Source organism: Scyliorhinus torazame, chromosome 8, assembly GCF_047496885.1.
Source record: "Scyliorhinus torazame isolate Kashiwa2021f chromosome 8, sScyTor2.1, whole genome shotgun sequence".
NCBI classification, from domain to species: Eukaryota; Metazoa; Chordata; class Chondrichthyes; order Carcharhiniformes; family Scyliorhinidae; genus Scyliorhinus; species Scyliorhinus torazame.
In genome coordinates, this window is record NC_092714.1 from 140,539,565 (window position 1) to 140,566,804 (window position 27,240).

Sequence of the window (27,240 nt, forward strand, 5' to 3'; positions counted from 1 at the left end):
TCCAGGTCGGTGGTTGCATCGGATCTATGTGTGGGTGTGGTAACTGCAGGAACCCTGGATCCATCTGGGCGGCAGATGTTCGCTTGGCCTGGGCTGCCCTCCGACCGCCCGGTCCCTCTGCTGCTCCTACCTCCACCTGCTGTACCGGGACGGCTGTGTTGTGCGCACCAGTGAGTGTACCAGACGCCTCATCACTAAAGTGCCCAACCGTGGTGAGTGTTTCTGCGATGGTGGAGGGTGTTGGTGACAGCAGTGGCGTTGTGTCGTGCTCTTCGTCCCACTCTGAGTCCATGGCATTTTGGGATGGGGGTTCGTCTCCACCCATCCACTCTGAGTCACTGTCCGGTATTTCGTCTTCCTGGGTAGTGCTGTCCCGGGTAGTGCTGTCCCGGGTAGGGGTGTCCTGGGTAGTGGTGTCCTGGGTAGTGGTGTCCTGGGTAGTGGTGTCCTGGGTAGTGGTGTCCTGGGTAGTGGTGTCCTGGCTCGGATGTGACGGGGGCCTGTGGCTGCCCCCCTCATCGCTGGGTGGTCGCTCCCGCACGTGACGGGGGTGTCGTCTCCCTGTTGCTCCAGGTCTCTCCGTCTCCCGTGGTCTCCGAGGGGCATCCTGCGGGCGTCGCATGCTGGAGGGTCCGGGTCTCTCCGTCTCCCGTGGTGTGCGAGGGGCATCCTGCGGGCGTCGCATGCTGGAGGGTCCGGGTCTCTCCGTCTCCCGTGGTCTCCGAGGGGCATCCTGCGGGCGTCGCATGCTGGAGGGTCCGGGTCTCTCCGTCTCCCGTGGTCTCCGAGGGGCATCCTGCGGGCGTCGCATGCTGGAGGGTGCGGGTCTCTCCGTCTCCTGTGGTCTCTGAGGGGCATCCTGCGGCGGGGTGCATCTGCGGGGATGGGTGCCTGGACGTTTGGTCCTGCGATACACAATGAAGCATGCATGGTTAGACATCAGGCAGTGATCAGGTGATATGGGGGAGGGGGATATAGGGGAGGGGGGATATGGGGACGGGCTGTCGGTGGCTCACTTGCTGGTGGGCCCCCGACCTCTGCATCAGCAACCTCCCGGTCCTCAGGTCCGCCAGCCAGTTCCAGGGCCCTTTCCTCGTGTACGGTCAGTGGGCTCTCATCAGCGGGCCCTCCTCCAGTCCTCACATGCTCCCTATTGTTGTGTGCGCGCTTCTCCTGTGGGGGGGGCGGTGGCAGGGGTAAAAGGCAACAGTGTTAGGCAGGTATATGAATGCACGCCATCGGTTGCGCGTGCATTGCAGAGGTTAAGGTTAGGGCTGGATTCACTTGGGGATATGGGGGATATGGGGGAGGGGGGATATGGGGGAGGGGGGATATGGGGGATATGGGGGAGGGGGGGATATGGGGGAGGGGGGATATGGGGGATGTGGGGAGGGGGGATATGGGGGAGGGGGGATGTGGGGGAGGGGGGATATGGCGGAGGGGGTTATGGGGGAGGGGGGGATATGGGGGATATGGGGGAGGGGGGATATGGGGGAGGGGGGATAAGGGGATATGGGGCATATGGGGAGGGGGGATATGGGGGAGGGGGATATGGGGGATATGGGGAGGGGGGGATATGGGGGAGGGGGGATATGGGGGAGGGGGGATATGGGGGAGGGGGGATATGGGGATATGGGGGAGGGGGGACATGGGGGAGGGGGGATATGGGGGATATGAGGGATATGGGGGAGGGGGATATGGGGAGGGGGGATATGGGGGATATGGGGAGGGTGGATATGGGGAGGGGGATATGGGGGATATGGGGGAGGGGTGATATGGGGGAGGGGGGATATGGGGGAGGGGGGATATGGGGGATATGGGGTGGGGGATATGGGGGAGGGGGGATATGGGGAGGGGGGATATGGGGAGGGGGGATATGGGGGATATGGGGGAGGGGGGATATGGGGAGGGGGATATGGGGGAGGGGGATATGGGGAGGGGGATATGGGGGAGGGGGGATATGGGGGATATGGGGGAGGGGGGATATGGGGGAGGGGGGATATGGGGAGGGGGATATGGGGGATATGGGGAGGGGGGATATGGGGGAGGGGAGATATGGGGGATATGGGGGAGGGGGGATATGGGGGAGGGGGGATATGGGGGATATGGGGGAGGGGGGATATGGGGTAGGGGGGATATGGGGGAGGGGGGATATGGGGGAGGGGGGCTATGGGGGATATGGGGGAGGGGGATATGGGGGAGGGAGGATATGGGGGATATGGGGGAGGGGGGATATGGGGGAGGGGGATATGGGGGAGGGGGGATATGGGGGATATGGGGGAGGGGGGATATGGGGGAGGGGGGATATGGGGGAGGGGGGATATGGGGGATATGGGGGAGGGGGGATATGGGGGAGGGGGGATATGGGGGATATGGGGGAGGGGGGATATGGGGGAGGGGGGATATGGGGGATATGGGGGAGGGGGGATATGGGGGAGTGGGGGATTTGGGGCAGGGGGGATATGGGGGAGGGTGAATATGGGGGAGGGGGGGATATGGGGGAGGGGGGGATAAGGGGGAGGGGGGATATGGGGGAGGGGGGGATATGGGGAGGGGGGATATGGGGGAGGCTCACCCTGCCTGCTCTGACGAGGTCGTTCACCTTCTTGTGGCACTGGGTGCCTGTCCGTGGTGTCAGGGCCACAGCGGTGACGGCCTCTGCCACTTCCCTCTACAGACGCCGGCTGTGGCGTGGGACAACTCTTCGGCCGTGCCCGGGATACAGGGCGTCCCTCCTCTGCACCACCGCGTCCAGGAGCGCCTCCACATCGCGTGACTCGAACCTCGGGGCTGAGCGACGGCCAGCCATCCAGTCGGGTGTTGCGGTCGGGTGTTCCGGTCGGGTGGGGGGGAGCAGCGCGGCCTTATGAGCCGTCACGCCGTGCAGCGCGTATGACGCTGCATGGCGTGAACCACTGCGCAAGCGCGGATCCCGTTACGTCGCTGCTAGCCCATTTCGGCCCGGAGACTATCGACCCATTTTTCTGACGTGACGCAAGTGGGATTTGCGCCGTTTTTTGCGCCGATCGGCGGACTTTCCGCCGATAACGGAGAATTTCGCCCCTGAACTTTAACTCAAACCTTGACATGAATGTGGAAGGAGTTGCGCTGAATGTGAATCTGCACACAAAAGCTAACTTAATTTACATTATCTTTCAACAGTACTTTGGGGGGTTTGAACCTCCAAAACGTTTGACACAGGTCAAAGGTTAAAATTTTATATCTCTCAAACCTGAACTTGCCCAATTCTGATTTTAATGGAGGAAGTACAGGAAATGGGCGCCCAACCTACTCCTACGAGGTGGACTGTTCAATTAATTATTTAAATGAGCCTACGTAACTCAGATCTTTCTATAGTCCAGCTATAACACAGGCTGGAGGGGTTTCTTGCTAAACTCGGAAGCCAAAGGGAGGGGAGACCTGCTGCATAGAGCAGGTAAACGATTTTCTAGCACTTCTTGTGGGCCAGAATGAAAAGGAGTGCTACCTGCTTCCTCCCCATGAATGGACCCTCTGAAATCGGCCTGCCCCCCCCCCCCCCCACACAATGATTGGATACTCCCCAAAACCATTGAAACCCCCACAATCACTGACCTCCCCAACCCCTTGCATTTACTGACGCGTCCCAAATCTCCAACCTTTGACCCGAGATATCACACTCTCACAACTTCAAGGTTTCTTGACAAGAGTTTGTTCCCCCTTTGCACCTGGAAATCCTTCCCCACTAAATATCTTGACCAATGTGTCCATTTATTAAGGTGCTTTAGTTGAGCACATCAAGATAAATCGCCTGAGAAACTCAAATGTCAGATGAAGCAAAGTGAGTTATTCGCAAAAGGATCGCAGTGCCTGCTGGACATCAATTTATGTCAAGCAGAGGTAAGTGTCGGAATAATTTGGGGTCATTTTTAAAAAAATATAAATTTTGAGTACCCAATTGATTTTTTCCAATTAAGGGGCAATTTAGCATAACCAATCCACCTAACCAGCATATTTTTGGTTTGTGGGGGCGAAACCCACACAAACACGGGGAGAATGTGCAAACTCCACACGGACAGTGACCCAGAGCCGGGATCGAACCTGGGACCTCGGCGCCGTGAGGCAGCAGGGCTAAACCACTGCCACCATGCTGCCCTAATTTGGGGTAATTTTAACCCTGGTCCTCTGGGTGGGGCGAGCAGTTCACATGGAGTGAAGGGACTTATCCATTTCATTCCCACCTCAATGAACATATACTTGAAGCCAGTAGCATTCCATTTTTAATATGCAGTTAAGACTTTGAGATGTCACCGAGTCCTGACTGCTAATTTTACCTGTTCCTTGCATGGTCGTGGCCATGGAGCACAGGACGTGGGCCATCTCCATCTGGGACTGCACCATATCACGCTGTGACTGTGTCACCACCTTCTGGATTTGTGTCACATCAGCCAGTGACTGCGCCATCTCCTTCTGGGACTGGGCCACCTCCCTCTGTGTCTGCGCCACGTTGGCCAGCACCTGGGAAATGCCACTGATTTTCCCAGCCATGGCCTGCTGTGACTGGGCCATGCTCAGGAGCACCGCAGCGATTTCCAGGTGGCTCTGGCACATGGTCGCCTGTGAGGCGGAATCCTGTCCTGGGCCTCGGTCGGTGCTTGCACAGAATGCCCCAGGCCTTGGACGTTCTGTTCCATACCCGAACCTTCGCCCCCAATGCCTCCACCGCGGACGCAACACATGCGCTGTTGGCCTGGGTGGCACACATTGTCGGCACCACCTCCAGCTCCTGCACATGGCTGGACTCCTCCAACTACGCCTGCAGATGCTGAATGCTCGCCGATACCCCTCATGTAGTCCCTGGCTCTGATTCTGAAACTCCACTATAAATGGAACTGTTCATTCCCAAACCTCGAGACCCGTCTGGACGGCAGCTGGTTCCTGGGGCCGGCCTGTCCTCCGACTCTCAGACCCCTGGAGTGTTTCTACCTCCACCTGCTGTACCGGAGCAGCTGTGTGGTGAGTACCTGATTGTGTCCCAGGAGCCTCTTCACTAAAGTGCCCAACCGAGGTGAGTGTCTCTGGGATGGTGGAGGGTGTTGGAGACAGCTGTGACGGAAAATCACTGTCATCCTCCTACCCGAGCTCCGGGGTCTCCCACGTCTCGGGCGGAGGGCTGGTGTCTGAGCTGCGTTCAGTGTCACTGCTCGGCTCACGTGGGGGCTTTGGCTGTGGCACTGGCTGGGGGCAGGGGCCGCCAGATGGACCCTCCCCATCACCAGCGGGTCCTGTAAGACACAAGGCAAGATGAATGATTAGACCGAGGGCCAGGGGGAGTGGGGGTGGGCGTGTGGGTGGGGGTGGGGGGGGTGTTGATGCGGGGGTGAGGGTTGTGTGGGGGTTAGGGTAGTGGGGGGGTTGGGCGGGGTGTTGATGCGGGGGTGAGGGTTGTGTGGGGGTTAGGATGGTGGGGGGGGGGGCTTGGGGGGGGGGTTGTTGGCACACATGTCATGGGTGCAGCAGGGTCTCACTTCCTCGTTCAACCTCGGCATGCCCATTCCTCAGGGCTGCCGACCAGGTCCAGGGCCCACTGCTTGGCAAAGTGAGGAGCCACAGGCCCGACGAACATGCTCCTGTTTGCTCCTGCTCCCAGCTGTTGTGCTCGGCCTTCTCCTGGATGTGTGAGGGGAGTGGGATGGTTGGGACAGAAAATGACAGTGTTAGACAATCTGACTCATGCAGCCCAGAGGGTGGGTAGCTGGTGGCCTCAGTAGCCAGGGCACTGGCCATGGTTGCCAGTATGTATACTGACATGTGGGGCAGATTGGGATTCGGCCACCCTCCAGGTGGGAGGGGGGTGTTGGATTACAGGTGTATGGGACGGGGGTTAATGCCAGGGGCATGGTGCTGCCTACCCACCTTGGCCTCCCTGAGGAGGTTGTGTGTTTTTCTGTGCCACTGCTGGCCATTCTGGCCCATGACGCTCACGGCCTCTGCCACATGTGCCCAGACAAGGCGAATGGCGGCAGCTGGCAGCCACCTTCTTGTGCCGGGGTACAGGGTCATCCGCTACTCCTCCACCATGTCCAAGAAGGTCTTCAGCTCAGCATCGGCTCTCCTTGGGCTGCTGTCCTCACTGACATCTTGTTGGCTAGGAAGTTGTGTGTGGGGAATGAACTGTGCACATGCGGTTGCAGCTTCTCAGCCTCCTGGATGTCAATCGCAAAACCAGCGAATCCGGCACCGTTTCTCATTAGAATCGATTGTGTTCCATGTGGCACCAGTGCTGACCCCATAGCAGTACCAGAATCGGTCCCGGGTGGCGCCAGTTTTCCTATCGTAAAAGTCCACGAATTTTGCAGGTGTTACAAAGTTGGGTGGGAAGGTGAGCTGTGAGGAGGATGCAGAGATGCTTCAGAATGATTTGGACAGGCAGTGAGTGGGCACATGCTTGGCAGATGCAGTATAAGGTGAATAAATGTGAAGCTATCCACTTCGAGAGCAAAAATAGGAAGGCTGATTATTATTTGAATGGATGTAAATTAAGAGAGGTGGATACTCAGTGAGACTTTGGTGTCCTCGTCCACCAATCACTGAAAGTAAGTATGCAGACATAGCAGGCAGTAAAGAATGCAAATGTATGTTGGGCTTCAGAGCAAGAGGATTTGAGTATAGGGATAGGGATGTTTTACTGCAATTGTATCGGGCATTGGTGAGGCCACACCTGGAGTATTGTGTGCAGTTTGGTGTCCTTATCTGAGGAAGAATGTTCTTGTTGTGGAGGGAGTGCAGCGAATGTTTACCAGGCTGATTCCTGGGATGGCGGGACTGTCATATAAGGAGAGACTAAGTCGGTTAGGATTATATTCATAGACGTTTAGAAGAGTGGATCTCATCGGAACTTATAAAATTAAAGCATGATTAGACAGGATAGATTCAGAAAGAATGTTCCCGATGGTGGGGGAGTCCAGAATTAGGGGTCATAGTTTGAGGATAAGGGGTAAACCCTTTAGGACTGAGGTGAGAAGAAATCTCTTCATCCAGAGAGGGATGAATCTGTGGACTTCGCTATCACAGAAAGTAGTTGAGGCTAAAACGTTCTGTAATTTTGAGAAGGAATTAGATATTGCTTTTAGGGCTAAAGGGATTGAGGGATATGGTGGAAAAGCAGGATCAGGGTATTGAACTTGATGATCAGTCTTGACCATAATGAATGGCGGAGCAGGCTTGACGGGCTGAATGGCCTCCTCCTGCTTCTACTTTCCATGTATGTTTTCAGATTCTTTATAAGACAATCCCTTCATTCCAGGAATCAACCAAGTGAACCTTCTCTGAAGTGCTCCCAATGCAAGTATATCCTTAATCAGGCGATCAAAATTCTTGCCAGGGTCCTTCCTGTTTATTCCCTTATTTCCCCTTTCTTTTATTTTGCGGTTATCATTTTTGATCCATGGATGATTTATGGACATGTATCTTTAAGTCAAGCAGCAGAAAGGAGTGAGGAATTCAGAAGTTATAGGAGCGAACACTCTGATAGTTTGAACAGGAGACTTCTCGGCACCAGAGAGAGAAATGGGGTGGGACTCGGTTTGATTAATTAGCTGGTGGCCAATGAATTGGCCATGTACTCTGCTGGTAACAGGTGGTGGTTGGATCCTATCCCAGTGGATAGTTCTCAGAGACCTGAGGGAGCAGTTAAGTCCTGGATACACAAAGAAAAGGAATTACTCTCTCTCCTCCATGTTTTCTCCAGAAAGGCTGTGAGCACTGTATTTCTGAAGCTGCAGAAAACCTGAATGAATGTATGTACAGGGAAACCAATACAGGCTCGAAACAAAGACAAGAACCTGCTCTCTCTCCAGAAAGGCTGTGAGTGCTATATTTCTGAAACTACAGAGACCTGAATGAATCTATGGTAAAAACCTTGAACTGAAAGCAAAGTTTGAAGAAGTGCAATGTGCTGGAAGCAACCATCTGAAACAAAGATCCATTTTTCCTTTTACTCTTAATTTGATCCTTTTCTTCGCCTCTGTGTTTTTCTGTCTTGTGTGTCGGGGCAAGTTAAAATTGGGAATTAGGAATTAGATAATAGTTAGCCAGTTGTATTTGCTGCATATTTTATTACAGTTCTTGTTATAAGTAAACGGTAATTATGTTTAAACTTACAAACCTAGTGACTGTAATTATTGGGCAGCCAAGGGTCAAAGACTTTGGGTATTTTTTTAAAGAATTATTGTTTAATTCACTTTTATTGTGACTCCAGGACAAGTGATGCTGGAATTGACCGCACACTAGCCCAGGGTCTCCTAACACTCTACACAATAAACCAGGTGCGGTCTTCAACAAACATTCCAACTTTTATACTCCATCCTCCTTGCAATAAAGGCCCACATTCCATTGGCTTTCCTATATATTAACTTTCTGTGATTCATGAACAAGGACACCCAGATGGCTCTGAACTGCAGCATTCTGCAGTTTCTGTTAAATAATACTGTTTTCCTGTTCTTCCTGCCAAAGTAGACAATCTCACTTTTTCCCACAATATACTCCCATCTGCCAAAATGTTTCCCATTCAGTTATCCTATCGATACCCCTTTACAGACTCTTTGCATCCTCCTCACAACTTGTTTTCCTCGCTATTTTTGTATCATCAGCAAATTTGGCTACAATACTCCCGTCGTCCAAATCATTATTATAAATTGTATAGAGAGGCCCAAGGACTGATCCCTGCGACACTTCACTGGTTATAGTGGTTACACTGGTTACCATTCTGAAAATGACCCATTTATGCCATCTCTCTGTTTCCTGTTAGTCAATCTCTGTTTCTCTCTTACACATCTTACCTGACCAGTTTAGTATTTTCCAGAAATGTTTATTTTTATAAAAATTAATAAATGTGCATTTTCATATGAGACAGAAGCTGGTTTCATCAGAGACATAAAGCAAAGGACAGAATGGGATGTAAGAATTGCATGCTTTTACTGCAAGCTGGAATGTGGAATCTTAAACAGCACAGATAAATCAGTTCATGGATAATAGCTAGTTTGCTATAGCTGAATGCAACCATATATTAGCTTGTGAACAATGGGATTAAGAACACAGACAGCCCCTTTTCACAGATGGTGCATGAGATCAAATTGGAACAATGAAATTGTGTGAGTCATTGCACTACCTTGTAAACATTTTGCCAAATACAAGCTGCATTCTGAATCTCTTAGATTCTGAAACATATGCTTCAAATGATCTTTTGTCCTTTGGTTGTTTGGTGCCAGAGCTGCCTATTTCTGCAAACATGCCGCATTCTATCAGTTCCCCGACTGAATAGAGTGTGAAAAAAAGCAGAAAGTGCAGTAAAAGGGTCTAATACTCGGAACACATGCTTCTTTCTGTCTTTGCAGCCACTGAAAGACCTGCAGAGTATTTCCAGGATTTTCTCCTGCTTCTTTAGTTGTCTTCATTCATTTCCACGAATAATGTGAACTGAAGGCAAAATATTCCAAATTCAGAAAAGGCAAAGAGAAGTTTCTTCCTCTATCTATCGACTCCCCAGGCTTGGTTTCTGTTCACCCTTTAACATTCGAAGGAGCAAGTGAAGACAGTGGGCGCGATTTAATGGAAACGTTTCTAAGTGTGGTAGTGGGTGGAGACCGCCATGAGCTTCCCGACAGTCAGCCCGGCGAGGCAGTCACAGGTATCACATTATTTTTTTAACAAACATTTTATTAAGGCATTTATGGTTTTATAATAACTAAAGATACAAATACAAATGTAAACATAATTCAGTGCGTAACACACCCCTCCATCTCCCACTGTTCCCGCCTAAGCTAGACAAAAATAGCCTAAATCTCCTTAACCTCCCCCCTTACTCCCTAACCTCCGCTCCTTATTGTATCTGCTAACATTTTAGTTTTCCCCGAAGAAGTCGATAAATGGCTGCCACCTCCGAACGAACCCTAACGTTGATATTCTCAGGACAAACTTTATTTTCTCAAGCCTGAGAAACCCATATCGCTAACCCATACCCCTGATTTTGGGGGCTTTGAGTCGCTCCACGCGAGTAAAATCCATCTCTGGGCTACCAAGGAGGCAAAGGCTAAAACGTCGGCCTCTCTCGCCCCCTGGACTCCCGGGTTTGCCGACACTCCAAAAATCGCCACCTCTGGACTCAACGCCACCCTCGTTTTTAGTACCGTGGATATGACGTCCGCAAATCCCTGCCAGAATCCCCCAAGCTTCGGACATGCCCAAAACATGGGGACATGATCCGCGGGTCCTCCTGTACACCTCACACACCTGTCCCTCACCCCAAAAAACCTGCTCATCCAGGCCACCGTCATGTGTGCCCGGTGAACCACCTTGAATTGTATCAGGCTGAGCCTGGCACATGATGAGAGGGCGTTGACTCTGCTCAGAGCATCCTCCCACAGACCCGCCTCTAATTCCTTGCCCAACTCATCTTCCCATTTACTCTTTAGCTCACCTATCTGAGTTTCCTCCCACTCCATAAGTTCTTTATAGATTTCCGATACTTTCCCCTCCCCCACTCCCGTTCTAGAGACTAACTTATCCTGTATCCCCTGCGGTGGTAGAAGCGGAAAGGTCCAAACCTGCCTTCACAAAAAACCTGCCGATAACAAAATTCATTCCCTCCCGGCAATTCAAACTCCTCTTCCAGATCCTCCAAACAGGGAAAGCTCCCATCAGTAAACAGATCCCCCAGCCTCTCAATACCTGCTCTCTGCCACCTCCAAAACCCCACAGATATCAAATATTAATTGGTCTACTTAACGAGGCCCCAAAGTGCTTCACACCGCAAACCATGGTCCCGCCGGCTGATTCACCGGGAGGACGTAGGCCAGCTCCCCGCCATCAAGCGGGAGCAGCACTTAAACCCATCCTGCAAAGCAAACCCCACACAGCTGGCAGCCAGACTGATGAGGAAACAGCCTCACGATTCAGGGATGCCAACTTGGCCAGAATGTTGGGCACAGTCGAGTCCAGACGGGATGCCCTGATCCTCCAAGGTTCTCAGAGGGTCAACCACAGGGCAGCCAGTGTCGCCTGGGAGGAAGTGGCAGTTGCTGTCAGCTCGGGGAGCGTCACCTGGAGATTTGGCACCAAATGCCGTAAGAAGATCATCGACCTCCATCGGACCACATGAGTGAGTTGGCATTGGCCCCCTGGCACCAGCCCCGCAACCCACACCCCCGCTGCCCTCCCCACCGATGATCATGCAACCAGCATCCCCCCCCCCCCCCCCCCCCCCCCCCACCCTGCGCCATAGCAGGCCCTGGCCCACACATGTTTAGTGGTGCTGCCCACGCCTGCCCCCCTTCCCCCCACCTCCCCCAAGCACCTCATCCAACCCCCCCCACTCCACCGTCCCCTCCTCCACCCCTCCCTACAGGTTCACCTGGAGGTGATGCAGCTGATAAGGTGCAGCTGTGAGATTCAGAGCGGATTTCAGAAACAGTCCAGCAGGTCAGTCAGTGACGGCCAATGCTGAGGGCCTCAGGTGGGCATTGCCGGGGCACTCCAGAGCATGTGTTGGTCGTAGGGGGACGTGTTCCGGTCTCAGGTGGGCATTGTCGTGGGGCTCCAGAGCATGTGTCGGTCATAGGGAGACGTGTCCCGGTCTCAGGTGGGCATTGCCGGGGCACTCCAGAGCATGTGTCGGTCGTAGGGGGACGTGTTCCGGTCTCAGGTGGGCATTGTCGTGGGGCTCCAGAGCATGTGTCGGTCATAGGGAGACGTGTCCCGGTCTCAGGTGGGCATTGCCGGGGCACTCCAGAGCATGTGTCGGTCATAGGGAGACGTGTCCCGGTCTCAGGTGGGCATTGCCGGGGCACTCCAGAGCATGTGTCGGTCGTAGGGGGACGTGTTCCGGTCTCAGGTGGGCATTGTCGTGGGGCTCCAGAGCATGTGTCGGTCGTAGGGAGATGTGTCCCGGTCTCAGGTGGGCATTGCCGGGGCACTCCAGAGCATGTGTCGGTCGTAGGGGGACGTGTTCCGGTCTCAGGTGGGCATTGTCGTGGGGCTCCAGAGCATGTGTCGGTCGTAGGGAGACGTGTCCCGGTCTCAGGTGGGCATTGCCGGGGCACTCCAGATCATGTGTCGGTCGTAGGGGGACGTGTCCCGGTCTCAGGTGGGCATTGTCGTGGGGCTCCAGAGCATGTCCCAGTTACTGAGAAGCATTGCTGAGGGCGTCGACACCATGGTGCAGACAATGGGGAGGTGCCAGGGCTGGCAGAGCCAGATGACACAAGCGCATCTGAAACTCATCCAGCTGCCCCTCCATCCTGAGTTTATACCCAGGGCCCTACGGGCACAGACCAGGAGGAGGGGGCGCCGGGTGCCAACCCAGAGCCTCCTTATGAGGAGCCAACAATGGTCACCAGCTCCCCTGAGATACCCCCGCATAACAGCGGCATGTCTCGGATTCAGTCTCAGGAACAGGGTGGCACGGCAAGGCATGTGCTACCGGCAAATGGGCCGGTCCCCACCAGCCCCAGGGCCCCCGGAGTAAGCCCGCCAGGAGCATCAAAGGCCATGAGATGCGGAAAGCAACAGGCTGCTTCCACCTCTGGTGTGCTTTCGCGGGACACACATAGAGGTGGCGGCAGAGCACGGCAGGGGAAGCAGGCCAAGGATCACTGAGAGGGCACGAAAGGGGAAGGGGGGGATGGAGAGGGGGCAGGGGGAAAGGAGAGGCACCATCGGAGGCTAGGGACAGTTGGTGTCACAAATGTACATCATTAAAACATGTTACACTCGAGACATATGGCACCTCTACCACATTATTCTGCAATGCGGGCCGACCTCCAAGCCCCTGCCCCAGCACCCCCCCCCTACCCTGAGCCCCTACATCTAGCCTGCCCCCCACCCCTCAAGGCATACCACGTGCAGGTGATGGGTATGAACGCTCACTCAGCAGACCAACAAGAGTCACACTATGGTTAAATTGAGGGGCATGAGTGCCAGCTGTCAGTGGGTTATTATCACCCCCCCTACCCACCTTCGACAGTGACCCAACGACAGTGTCGACACAGGCCCATCGCCCTGGAGTGATGCAACACAGACTCTGGGAGGGTGGAACAGGGTGTGGGGGTGGGGGGAATGGGTGGGGGTGGGTGGAGGATTGGGTGGGGGTAATGGGTGGTGGGGTATGGTGGAGGGGGCGTGACATGGGCTGGGTGGGGGATGGGGGAACGGGTGTGGTGGGACAGTGGGTGGGAAGCAGGGGAGAGGGGGTAAGATGACTTACGAAGCCTCATCGTATGAGAAACGAGGGAGGATGAGGACCTCCCTGGCTCCCTGGCCCTCCAGGCATGCCAGACCCTTGCCGCTGCCACATGTCCTCCATCCTGATTCCAGGGATGGCGGGACTGTCATAAGAGGAGAGATTGACTAGGTTGGGATTGTTCTCGCTGGAGTTCAGAAGAATGAGGGGGGATCTCATAGAGACATATAAAATTCTAACAGGACTAGACAGGATGGATGCAGGGAAGATGTTCCCAATGGTGGGTGTGTCCAGAACCAGGGGTCACAGTCTGAGGATTCAGGGTAAACCATTTCGCTCAGAGATAAGGAGACATTTCTTCACCAAAGAGTGGTGAGCTTGTGGAATTCATTACCACAGGAAGTAGTTGATGCTAAAACTTTGAATATATTCAAGAGGTGGCTGGATATAGCACTTGGGGTGAATGGGATTAAAGGTTATGGGGAGAAAGCAGGATTAGGCTATTGAGTTGGATGATCAGCCATGATCGTGATGAATGGCGGAGCAGGTTCAAAGGGCCAAAAGGCCTCCTCCTGCTCCTATCTTCTTGGTATCTATGTATCCTCCTGCTGGTCCTGCGGGTCCTCCCTGGGCTTGCCGTCCAGCTCCTCCTTGTCCGGCGCCGCCTCGTCTGCCTCCTCAGAGGTGGTCGTTTGTTCCTTCCTCTCCACCTCCATCCAGCACATCGCCCCGCTGCTGTGCCAGGTTGTGGAAAGCACAGTCGACCACCACAAAGTGGGCAACCCTCTGGAGAGTATACTGCAGGGCACCACCAGAGCAGTTGAGGCTTCAGAACCGCATTTTGAGCAGTTCAGTGCTCCCTCAATGACAGCCCGGGTGGCCGCATGGGCCTCATTATATTGGGTCACCACATCGGTCACCGGCCTCCATACTGTTGTCATTAGCCAGGTCCTAAGCAGATAGCCCTTACCCTCCCCCCCCAGAGCCAACCAGCCATCCTGGGGTGGTCCTCGAAGAGGCCAGGGATGTCCGACTGCCCCAGAATGTAGCTTTCATGCACTCCCCATGGGAAGCATGCACACACGTGCATGATCCGGAGGCTGAACGTTCAGGGAGTTATTGAGCAGCACGGTAGCACAAGTGGCTAGCACTGTGGCTTCACAGCACTAGGGTCCCAGGTTCGATTCCCTGCTGGGTCACTGTCTGTGCGGAGTCTACACGTTCTCCCCGTGTGTGTGTGGGTTTCCTCCGGGTGCTCAGGTTTCCTCCCACAGTCCAAAGACGTGCAGGTTAGGTGGATTGGCTATGCTAACTTGCCCTTAGTGTCCAAAAAGATTAGAAGGGGTTATTTGGTTCCGGGGATAGGGTGGAAGTGAGGGCTTAAGTGGGTCGGTGCAGACTCGATGGGCCGAATGGCCTCCTTCAGCACTGTATGTTCTATGTTTTATGAGTGGATCCCCTTCCTGCTAATGTAGGGAACTCCCAGGTAGTCCGGTGCGCGCATGGTGACATGCGTGCCACCTATTACCCCCTGGACCTGCGGCATCCTGGCAATGGTAGAGATCCTGCTGCCTGGGCATCTTGTTGGATCTGCTCCAGGTCAAAGTGTACATAGTCAACTGCCCGTGCAAACAGGGAATCCGTGACTTCACGGATGCACTTATGGGCTGCAGCTCGTGAAATGCCACATAAGCCCCGCTCGAGCCCTGGAATGATCTTGAGGCATAATTGTTCAGGGCTGCGGTGACCTTGATGGCCACCGGGAACGGGTATCCTCCTCCTCCACATGGTGCTAAGTCCGTAAGAACATGGCACAATTGCCGCACTATCTCCTTGTTCAGGTGGGGCTTCCTGCGGTGTATAGGCACATGCTGTTCATTATCTGTTTGAACGACCAGCAAAGTCTATACACCTTGGGCCATAGCAGGCCTCCCAATCTGGGTCCCTCCCTGGCTTGATGGGCGGCCAGGTCCTCAGGGTTTTGGGCGGGCCATGCACATGGGCCTCCGCCTCGAGCATGTGCCGACACACCTGCCGTTGCCTTCTCCGGCGTCTGGCCACCTGGCCAGCCAGCAGCACCACAATGGCAGCCTCCGCGGGGTCCATGATATCATTCATCGCATTTAATATCTGGAAGGAATTGGAGAGGGTTAGCTTCCACCCCAGGATGCTCCATTCCCCCATGTCTCCCCCCCCCCCCCCGCCCCCCTGTCTCCCGCTCACACCCCATGCCATCCCACAGGGTGCCATGCAACCCACCCTGCTCATGCGCCCCCAGCTGTAGCAGTGGCCCCTGGGCACCAGATCCCAGACACTGTACCCCACACACCTGCTGCCAAGTTGCCTGGAACGGGTGCTGATTCCCTCAGCAGTGCACACAGGCACCCTCTAGTCGCGGGAATATCCCCAGTGCCGAGGCCCAGCCCCTGAGTGTTCAGATGTTGATTGCTGCGGCTGTGGTGTTCAGGCAAAGTGTCCAGGCCTCACGGTCTGATTGGGACGCTGGACAATACCTCTTATCTGCGACATGGCACGTCTACACATGGGAATCCACTTGGGGGCTGTGAAGTGCTCACTTTATTACGATTGCCAGTTCTCTATTAGCAATAGCATTCAGCCTCACGGCCAGAGGCCTCCATGGTCAGTGGGAGTGGTGGGTGATCAGTGGGACTGAGAGTCGGGAGCTGGAGTTGCCCCCATTATGGGTTCACATTAGTCGGACCCCTGGGCACTGAGCCCCCCCCCCCTCCAACAAGGGGAGCCTTCCCACCGATGGTCCACCCACCATTCCCTCCCAACTGAGGCAATCCCCCACAGGGGCTCCCCCCCCCCCCCCCCCCCCCCCCCCCCCGTGCACTGGGTCAGCAACCCCAGGTCCCAGGCTCATTCCCTGGGGTGGAAGATGGATGCTCACCTCCTCGGATCCCAACAGCAGCCATTCCGCTAGTCTCACTTTTTAAAAAAGGTGTACTAATCGGCGGCCACATGGCCGCTTGCTGGGAGCTGGTTAGATCACAGGAGACTGTTAGATAGGGGGTTGTTTCCGTTAATGGAATGGAGATTGGCTTTAATTGGTGATTATTGGTTTCTTGCCATGCCGCGGCAGGATTCAGTTCTCCCCAACGGAGACAGGCCGGTTAGATGGCAAACCGATAGCCGCCTGACACGGTTCCCGATTTTGACCTCTCCCGCGATCTAATGGCTGTTGTGTTGGGTGCTCTGGATCCGTGGAACACATACAGGCCACCAACACTTAAAATAGTACAACACTATTTTATTAAGTCAGAAACTGTTTAACATACTTTCACTGTGGGTTAACACGATGTTAGATTAAACTAAAGACCTATGCCTGTCCGAACCAGTCTATGCACTCAGCACATGGTGACGATCTGTGCTGTAAGCTGTAAGCTCTGTCCTTCTGAGAGGCTGCAACCCGAATGAGCAGGAACTCTGATGCCCCCTGTCTTTATAGTGAGTGTGCTCTAACTGGTGATTGGCTGCGGTGTTGTGTGTGTTGATTGGTCTTGCTGTGTGTCCATCAGTGTGTGTGTGTCTGCACCATGATATACTGGTGCATATTATGACAATGGCCGTGTTGCGCTCTCGTTCAAGTGCGACGCGGCCATTAAATCATGCCCATTGTTTGGTCAAATACCCTCTCAAACATTCTTAACAGTGAAAGCCTCTGTAAGATTCTTCCTCATTCTCTTTCCCATCACCAAGCCTTTTGAGCCTTATTTCACATAATCTGATATAAATTAAGTGACTCTTTGCAGTACCATTTCTAAGGGTTTCTTCCCCTGCCAAGATCCCCAGCCCTGTATGAATGATATTAATTGTGGCCTAGCCAATGGACTGGAACCATGGAACAGTGTGATTCCCATAAGTAGGCTGACAGTTGCAAAATATCAAACTTCGCTTTGTGTTCGGCGGAATTCTCCGTTCATGGGATCTTCCGGTCTGCCAGCAGTCGGGTTTCCTGGCGGCATGCGGTGGCCACAATGGGAAACCCCATTGGCCGGCTGCCAGAATGGAGAATCCCGTTGCCGGCAGGAGCATGCGGCTGGCGGACCGGAGAATCCCTGGTGTTTCGCCACGTGGGATATGCTGTGCATGAAATAGCTGAAAGCAGGATAAGAACTGACGGAACTCATTACAAAGCCAGTGAATTCAGGAATCCATCTGTCTACCTCACTTTCACGTCAATCATACCAGACTTTCTGTATGACCCCTCGGTCCTCACACTTTTGCTCGGGGGCAGATTTCTCAGCAAGCAGGAGGCAAACCCCAAACGACACTGAAAATGTTTCTCGAAATAAACAATTGCCTGTCTGTCTGAGGGATGCAGACTTTGTGGAAAATTGGCTTAGCCATTTGCCACCAGATCTGTTTGGCCATCTGTCATCAGCTGCTTTTGGACCCTGCTTTTCTCTGTCAAAACTGCTAATTCTTCCAGGAATACAAAGCTAACCTCTGACTGCTCTTTTCCACTATGAACTGTTTTCTTAAAGCTCTTTCCTCAGCTCGCTCCACCTGCACCAACACCACTACGAGGAACTCATGGGTGTCTTGGCCATGGAGACTGACAGCACCCATCAGGCTGTCGCTGCCGTTTTTCTTCTTTTTCCTCGCCCACCAAGCCAATCTTCTTTTCCAGGTGCAATGCATTTGGGTGCAGTTTAAAAAATAACATTTATAACGTGCCAACCATATTAAGAGGGAAAATATTTCTGAAATATATTTCAAGTTTGCTATGGGATTGTCTAATTCTTGCTGAAAATGCCCGGAGAGTTGACATACTAGCAGTCCAATCGGGTAATGGTTGCTGGAGAGATTAGGGTAGAATGTCGGCGAGAGAATGGCCTGGGACTGCTGGGATTGCAACTTGAAAAGAGTCATTATGGACCTTTTGCAAATGTCAGTAGAGGCACAGAGGTAACTGTGAGCCTGTTTTAAGTGGGATGCAAGCCGGGAAAGGAGGTTAAGAAGAGTGAGGAATAACATGGATTGTGGAGACGAGCAAAGATCTGAATAAAAAAGATTAAATGGGTTACAGGAAGGAAAGGTGGGAGGAACCTGAAGAGGTACCAGAAGGAAGAAAGAAGATTGATGAATCAGGCTTAGGTTCAGAGTGGCAATCAAATGCACATTTAAAAAAATATATATATTTTATTTGAAAATTTTTATAACAGTAACAAAATCAATGACATTAACATGGTGAAATAAACATTCCCCCCCCCCCCAGCCCAATCTTCACACACCTCAACCATACAACAACAATCCCCGCCCCCCCTTGGAATACTGCATCTGCTGACATTTTTAATTTTCCCCGAGAAAGTTGACGAACGGCAGCCACCTCCGGGAGAACCCCAACATTGACCCTCTTAAGGCAAACTTTATTTTCTCGAGACTGAGAAACTCAGCCATGTCACTGACCCAGGTCTCTACACTCGGGGGGGTTCGAGTCCCTCCACATTAACAAGATCCGAGCTTGCATCCCACTTAAAACAGCCTCCGGGCTACCAGGGAGGCAAAGGCCAGGACGTCGGCCTCTTTCGCCCCCTGAACTCCCGACACTCCGGACTCGGCACCACCTGTGTTTTTAGCACCGTGGACATTGCCTTAGCAAAATCCTGCCAAAACCCTCTCAGCTTCGGGCATGCCCAAAACATGTGGACATGATTTGCTGGGCTTCCCGCACACCTTGCACACCTATTCTCTACCCAGAGAAACTTGATCATCCTAGCCACTGTCATGTGTGCCCGGTGGACTACCTTAAATTGTATCAGGCTAAGCCTGGTGCATGATGAGGAGGTATTAACCCTGCTTAGGGTATCCGCCCATAGACCCACCTCTATCTCTCCTCCTAGCTCGTCCTCCCACTTGCCCTTCAGCTCCTCCACCGGGGTTTCCTCCACCTCCGAAAGCTCCTGGTAAATATCCGATACCTTCCCCTCTCCCACCCAGGTACTGGAAACTACTCTATCCTGTATCCCCCATGGCGGCAGCAGCGGAAAGGCCGGCACCTGTTTTTGCAGGAAGTCTCGCACCTGCAAATACCTAAAACCATTCCCTGCTGGCAATTTAAATTTAACCTCCAAAGCTTTCAAGCTGGGAAAGCTCCCGTCTATAAATAGATCCCCATCCTTCTAATTCCTGCCTTCTGCCAACTCCGGAACCTGCCATCTAGCCTACCCGGTACAAACCTGTGGTTGTTATAAATCGGGGTCCAAATCGATGCTCCCTCCACTCTCTTATATCTCCTCCACTGCCCCCAGATCCTCGGAGCCGCCACTACCACCAGACCTGTGGAGTGTTAGGCCGTTACCAATGCTCCCAGACTGGTGTCTTTACATGACGCCGCCTCCATCCGCTCCCATGCCGACCCCTCCCCCGCTACCCACTTCCTGATCATGGCTATATTAGCCGCCCAGTAGTAATTGCAGATGTTCGGCAGCGCCAACCCACCCTCCCCCCGACTGCGCTCCAGCAACACTTTCTTCACTCGCGGGGTTTTATTCGCCCACACAGAGCCCAAAATAATCTTATTCACCCGCTTGAAAAAGGCCTGAGGGATGAAGATGGGGAGGCACTGAAAGACAAACAGAAATCTGGGGAGGACTCTCATTTTCATGGTCTGTACCCTCCCTGCCAGTGATAGCGGGAGTATGTCCCATCTCTTAAAGTCCCCTTTCATTTGTTTTACCAACCGGGATAGGTTTAACTTGTGTAGTACCTCCCATTTCCGGGCCACCTGGATTCCCAGATATCAAAAGCTCTTTCCTACCATTCTAAGAGGCAGCTCTCCCAGTCTCTTCTCCTGCCCTCTTGCCTGGATTGCAAACATATCGCTTTTCCCCATGTTCAATTTATATCCCGAAAAATTGCCAAATTCCCCCAAGATTCGCATTACTTCCCCCATCCCCTCCAACGGGTCCGGAATGTACAAGAGCAGGTCATCTGCGTGGAGCGAGACCCGGTGCTCCACCCCCCACGCCCCAAACCAGCCCTTTCCAGTTCCTAGAGGCTCTTAACACCATGGCCAATGGCTCTATGGCCAGAGCAAACAGTAACGGGGAGAGGGGGCATCCTTGTCTCATCCCTCAGTGTAGTTCAAAATACCCCGACCTCAGCCGGTTGGTACGCACACTCGCTACTGGTGCCTGATAGAGCAACCGCACCCAGTCAATAAAGCCCTCACCAAACCCAAACCTTCCCAGTGCCTCCCATAGGTAATTCCACTCCACCCGAACAAAAGCCTTCTCCGCATCCATCGCTACCACCACCTCTGCCTCCTCTCCTTCTGAGGGCATCATAATAACATTTATAAGCCTTCAAACATTGGCCTTAAGTTGCCTGCCCTTAACAAATCCCGTCTGGTCTTCCCCTATCACCCCAGGACACAGTCCTCTATCCTTGTGGCCAGTATCTTAGCCAGCAGTTTGGCATCCACATTCAGTAGAGAAATCGGCCTGTATGACCCGCATTGTTCCGGATCCTTCTCCCGTTTCAAATCGATGAAATCGAGACCTGCGACATTGTTGGGGGGAGGACTCCCTTCTCTCTTGCTTCGTTAAATGTCCTCACCAGCAGTGGGCTCAATATCTCTGAAAACATCTTATAGAATTCCACCGGGTAGCTGTCAGGCCCCGGGCCTTGCCCGACTGCATGCCCTCCAGCCCCTTGATTATTTCCTCAATCTCAATTGGGGCGTCCAGCCCTTCCACCAGGTACTCCTCCACCCTCGGGAACCTCAACTGATCCAGAAATTGCCTCATCCCCTCCACCCCAGCCGGGGGTTCCGACTCGTATAATTTACTGTAAAAGTCCTTAAACACCTCATTCACCCCCATTGGGTCCAGGACAGTATTACCGTCTCTACTCTTTACTTTACCTACCTCCCTGGCCGCCTCTCTTTTCCTGAGTTGGTGCACCAACATTCTGCTTGCCTTTTCCCCGTACTCATAGATCACCCCCCTTGCCTTCCTCAACTGTTCCACTGCTTTCCCTTTCCCTGGGGTCAACAGCCCAAACTCCACCTGTAACCTCCGCCGCTCCCTCAGTAGCCCCGAGTGTCTCCTGTCCCCCTGGAGTATCTCCTCCACTAATCTATCCCTCTTAGCTCATTCCACCTTTTCTCTGAGGGGCCCGTATCGAGATTAATTCCCCTCTGACCACTGCCTTCAAAGCTTCCCAGACCGTCGCTGCAGAGACCTCCCCCGTATCATTTGTTTCCAGGTCGTTCTGGATGGACTTGTTAACCCGCCCCCAGACCGCCTCGTCCGCTAGCAACTCCACATCCAGCCTCCACAGCGGGCGTTGCCCTCTCTCCACACTAACCCGTGGATCCACCCAGTGCAGGGCATGATCCGACACTGCAATTGCCGAATACTCAGTATCCACCACCTTCGGTATTAGTGCCCTGTTTAGAACAAAAAAGTCGATGCGAGAGTATACCTTATGGACATGTGAAAAAAATGAAAACTCCTTTGTCCTCGGCCGTGCAAACCTCCATGGGTCTACTCCCCCCATCTGTTCCATAAAACCCTTCAATTCCTTTGCCGAAGCCGGCCTCCTCCCTGTCCTGGATTTTGACCGGTCACATTCCGGATCAATGACTGTGTTGAAATCCCCTTATGATCAGGTTATGTGACTCTAAGTCTGGGATCTTACCTAACACCCACCTCATAAATTCCACGTCATCCCAATTCGGAGCAGAGATGTTCACAAGTACCACTAACTTGATAGAGTTTTTCGAGGAGGTCACTAAGATGATTGATGCAGGTAGGGCAGTGGATGTTGTCTATATGGACTTCAGTAAGGCCTTTGACAAGGTCCCTCATGGTAGACTAGTACAAAAGGTGAAGTCACACGGGATCAGGGGTGAGCTGGCAAGGTGGATACAGAACTGGCTAGGCCATAGAAGGCAGAGAGTGGCAATGGAAGGATGCTTTTCTAATTGGAGGGCTGTGACCAGTGGTGTTCCACAGGGATCAGTGCTGGGGCCTTTGCTCTTTGTAGTATATATAAATGATTTGGAGGAAAATGTAACTGGTCTGATTAGTAAGTTTGCAGACGACACAAAGGTTGGTGGAATTGCGGATAGCGATGAGGACTGTCGGAGGATACAGCAGGATTTAGATTGTTTGGAGACTTGGGCGGAGAGATGGCAGATGGAGTTTAATCCGGACAAATGCGAGGTAATGCATTTTGGAAGGTCTAATGCAGGTAGGGAATATACAGTGAATGGTAGAACCCTCAAGAGTATTGAAAGTCAAAGAGATCTAGGAGTACAGGTCCACAGGTCATTGAAAGGGGCAACACAGGTGGAGAAGGTAGTCAAGAAGGCATACGGCATGCTTGCCTTCATTGGCCGGGGCATTGAGTATAAGAATTGGCAAGTCATGTTGCAGCTGCATAGAACCTTAGTTAGGCCACACTTGGAGTATAGTGTTCAATTCTGGTCGCCACACTACCAGAAGGATGTGGAGGCTTTAGAGAGGGTGCAGAAGAGATTTACCAGAATGTTGCCTGGTATGGAGGGCATTAGCTATGAGGAGCGGTTGAATAAACTCGGTTTGTTCTCACTGGAACGAAGGAGGTTGAGGGGAGACCTGATAGAGGTATACAAAATTATGAGGGGCATAGACAGAGTGGATAGTCAGAGGCTTTTCCCCAGGGTAGAGGGGTCAATTACTAGGGGGCATAGGTTTAAGGCGAGAGGGGCAAGGTTTAGAGTAGATGTACGAGGCAAGTTTTTTACGCAGAGGGTAGTGGGTGCCTGGAACTCGCTACCGGAGGAGGTGGTGGAAGCAGGGACGATAGTGACATTTAAGGGGCATCTTGACAAATACATGAATAGGATGGGAATAGAGGGATACGGACCCAGGAAGTGTAGAAGATTGTAGTTTAGTCGGGCAGCATGGTCGGCACGGGCTTGGAGGGCCGAAGGGCCTGTTCCTGTGCTGTACATTTCTTTGTTTGTTCTTTGTACCACTCGCACCCCTCCAGCTTCCCACTCACCATTATGTACCTACCCCCCTTGTCTAACACGATTCTCCCTGCCACGAATGCCACTCGTTTGCTGATCAAGATCAGTACCCCCCTAGTCTTTGAGTCCAGTCCTGAGTGGAACACTTGGCTAACCCACCCCTTCCTCAATCTTGTCTTGTCTGTAACTTTTAGATGTGTCTCTTGTAGCATTGCCACGTCCGCCTTCAGTTCCCTCAAATGCGCGAACACGCGAACCCTCTTGATCGGCCCATTCAGTCCTCTCACGTTCCATGTTATCAGCCTGGATGGGGGGCTTCCAACCCCCCACCCCCCCACTGCCGACTAGCCATCACCCTTTTTAGGCCAGCCTCGAGCTCGCGCCCTCCGCTTCCTCGAGTCCCCACTTGGGCTGTCGCCGTTCCTGACCTCCCATTTGTCCCCTAGTAACAGTTCCCTCCTCTGTCAGCAAAGCAGCTCCCCCCCTCGCAATAACACAAAAAACCCAATCCCCCAAGTCAAGCTCCAGCTTAACACCTGACAATCCCCCACTGCGCTTCCGAGAGTCAGGTGACCCATGCTGACTCGATAGCCCCCGCCCCTGGCACCAAGCAGTCTGTCTCCCTATTGTACTCTCCTCTCCCCCCCCCCCACATGAATAAACATTTTAAAAGCATCACATTCCCCAGTAAACAAACAACAGAAAAAAAACAGTGAAGAAACAGTCACTTTCGAAAAATAGTCACCCAAAAAGCAGAACTAATTTCAAAGTCCATCCCCCCCTCTAACAAGGTCCCTGCAAGACAGATCAACCTTTAACCATCCACACAGCCCATTATTTCACATAGAGCTACTTAAAATCCAGCACCACAAATCGCTGCCACAGTACTTCTCCAAGGCTTAAGTGTCTTTTAATTCGCCTCCAGATTCATTTCTTTAATAAACGTCCATACTCCGTCTGGCGTTTCAAAGTAGAAGTCCCGTTCCTCATGTGTGACCCACAGGCGGGCTGGGTACAGCATCCTGAACTTCACCCCCTTCTTAAAGAGGGCCGTTTTTGCCCGATTGAACCCAGCTCGCTTCTTGGCCTAATTCACTCCCAGGTCCTGATAGATGCGCAACTCACAGTTCTCCCACTTGCTGCTCCGTTCTTTCTTGGCCCCACAAAACGTGTTCCTTGTCCATGAAACGGTGAAAACGTAAAACCATGGCCCTTGGCGGTTTGTTCGCTCTGGGCTTCCTCGCGAGGGCTCTATGCGCTCTGTCCAATTCCAGGGGCCGAGGAGAGCTCCAGCCCCCATCAACTTCTCCAACATGTCCGTCACATATGCCCTCGCATCCGATCCCTCACTGCCTTCAGGGAGGCAAACAATTCTGAGATTCTGCCTCCTGGACCTATTCGCCAGGTCCTCCAGCTTCTCCTGCATTCTTTTCTGGCGGTCGTTCATTTCCCACCTTGCTTTCCAGCACGGTTATATACTGCTCGTGCTCGGATAACTTTAGTTCGACCTCCTGGATCGCTCTCTCGTGGGTTTCCTGATTCTGAACCACTTGATCAATCGAAGCCTTAATCGGGTCCAACGTGGTCCTCCTTCAGCTTGGCGAAGCAATCCTCGAAAAACTTCACCAGCTGCTCCAGGTCTGTTACAGGCGGGAGATATCAAATGTGCGACCTACCCCTCCATGACCGCCACCGGAAGTCAATCAAATGCACATATAATGGACACAGGTAGAAGTTGTCTACCTATCCATGGCTATGTAAGAAAATAAACATCCTCGCCTTAAATTGTGGTCATGGAGGAGGTAAAAATGGAAGAGCTCCAGGTTAGGTAAATCTAAATTTCATACTCTGAATCTCCAGCAGTTCACCACTGCATTTTCCATTCTCTCTCACTCTTTTGTGAACTGCACACATTCAAATCTTCCCAATTGCCTGTAGCATGGTCGGGAAATCCTTGACAGATGTGGACCTGTGCACTGAGAGGATCGAAAATGTCCTGTGCCAAAAGAAACATGGAGGGCCAAATTGGACACAGGCGAGTTGCAAAAACAAATGGAATCACGTTTTCAGTCTGTTAGACAAGGCACAGCACTATTGAAGCCAATGGAACAGGTGAGCATTGCTGCTTCATTTCTGTTTCCATCCATTCTCCATTGTTCTCCTAATCCCGGGTCTTTCTCAGTTATCTATAAAGAGTCAGCATTGAAGCCTGCAGCTGAAGTACGCTGCCATTCTTTGGAAGGATTTAATTTCTATTTGGTTTGTATGATTTTAGAAGAGAGATCCCTCTCTCTCTCTCTCTCTCTCTTTCTCTCTCTCTTGCAGGAAAATAGCTGATAAAATGATTCTCCTTGTTGTGTAGTGGCAGCAAATTTAAAAAAAATTGATCTATGTGATGTGACAGGCAGATTATATCGCTTTGGTGCTCCAGTAATTCTGACACAGATGGCCATATCTTCCATTACTTCTAAGCAAATGGAGATCAATTGTAAACTGTTTGAGATTTCTGTCATTGTCATAGGATATAGCACCGTTATTGTTTTAGTATCTAATGCAGCCAACAGTGAAGGGCAACATAATCATCAAAGAGCAGACAGTCCTTGAACCGCAAAGAACAAACATGTGAAATTTAGAGTTGCTTCTGGTCTTCAGCGCACTTCATTATATCTCTGTATGGTGGGAGGGGAGGGAGGGGTGGGGTGAGGTAGGGGTGCTGAAGCAAAGGCCAATCCAGCATATATAACGTCAGAAACCATGGCTTTGTAAAAACATCCCTACAAGAGACCAGGTTCATCAAGAGCAGATCATAGAATCATAGAATCATAGAATTTACAGTGTAGAAGGAGGCCATTTGGCCCATCGAGTCTGCACTGGCCCTTGGAAAGAGCACCTTACTTAAGCCCACACATCCACCCTATCCCCGTAACCCAAAACCCCACCTAACCTTTTTGGACAGTAAGGGGCATTTTAGCGTGGCCTATCCACCTAACCTGTACATCTTTGGCTGCATTAGATATTAAAACAATAACGGTGCTATATCCTGTGACAATGACAGGAATCTCAAGCACAGTTTACAATTTATCTCCATTTGCTTAGAGGTAATGGAATACTGAAAGTAAAATGTTTGTTTGGCAGGGTAACAGTTCAGAGGAAACATGTGAGCAAGATGTAGCTTTTGTTACTCTTGATGATAGAATAGGACCAGTTCCACGAATGGTCCAGAACATATTCTCTCCATCCACTTCTCAAATAAAAAAGAGCCAGTTAACCTCATGATTACCTGCGCTCTAACATGTGCTTCACTACAAAGGCAAAGGACCAGATCTATGAGCAGCTCAGCATTGTGATAGCCAAACTCCTAAATCAGAACATCTTTACCCACTGGGGGATTTCAACGTGAGATGGATGTGGACCATGAGGTATGGCCCTCCCACCTCAGATGTCATGGCCTGGGAGAGGTAAATGAGGCCAGATAATTTGAATTTTGCTCATACCACAAGTTTTGTGCAACTAACTTCTTCTTTCAGAACAAACTATGCCACAAGGTGTCCAGAAGATGTCCAAGATCAGGGCATTGGCACCAACTGGATTTGAGCATTACCAGACCTGACTCCCTCAACATCATGCTCAACATACAGTTACCACAGCATTTCAGACACCATTAACGTTTCTTCATTCAAAGCAGGAATTCCCTCCTTGATTCAACACCAACCATATGGCCTACCCAGATAAAAAACAACTGTTCAGTAATCAATTAAACATGCACTCCGGCAATCCCACACAGAGTGCAGAACAAACCTCGAAACACCATCTACAATACCATACTCTCAACACATGTGTCATGTGAGAATACCTTTAAGAAATGGGTGTTTATAAATGGGTGTGTATATAAGTATCTGTGGTGAGAGTACCTTTAAGAAATGGGTGTTTATTACTGCAGTGATGCCAGAGAGTGGGTGGAGCTGGGCTGTCTGTCATCTTTTTACTCTTGTTTTTGAGCAAACTGCAGGGTGTGTTTTAGATTTGTTTTCAG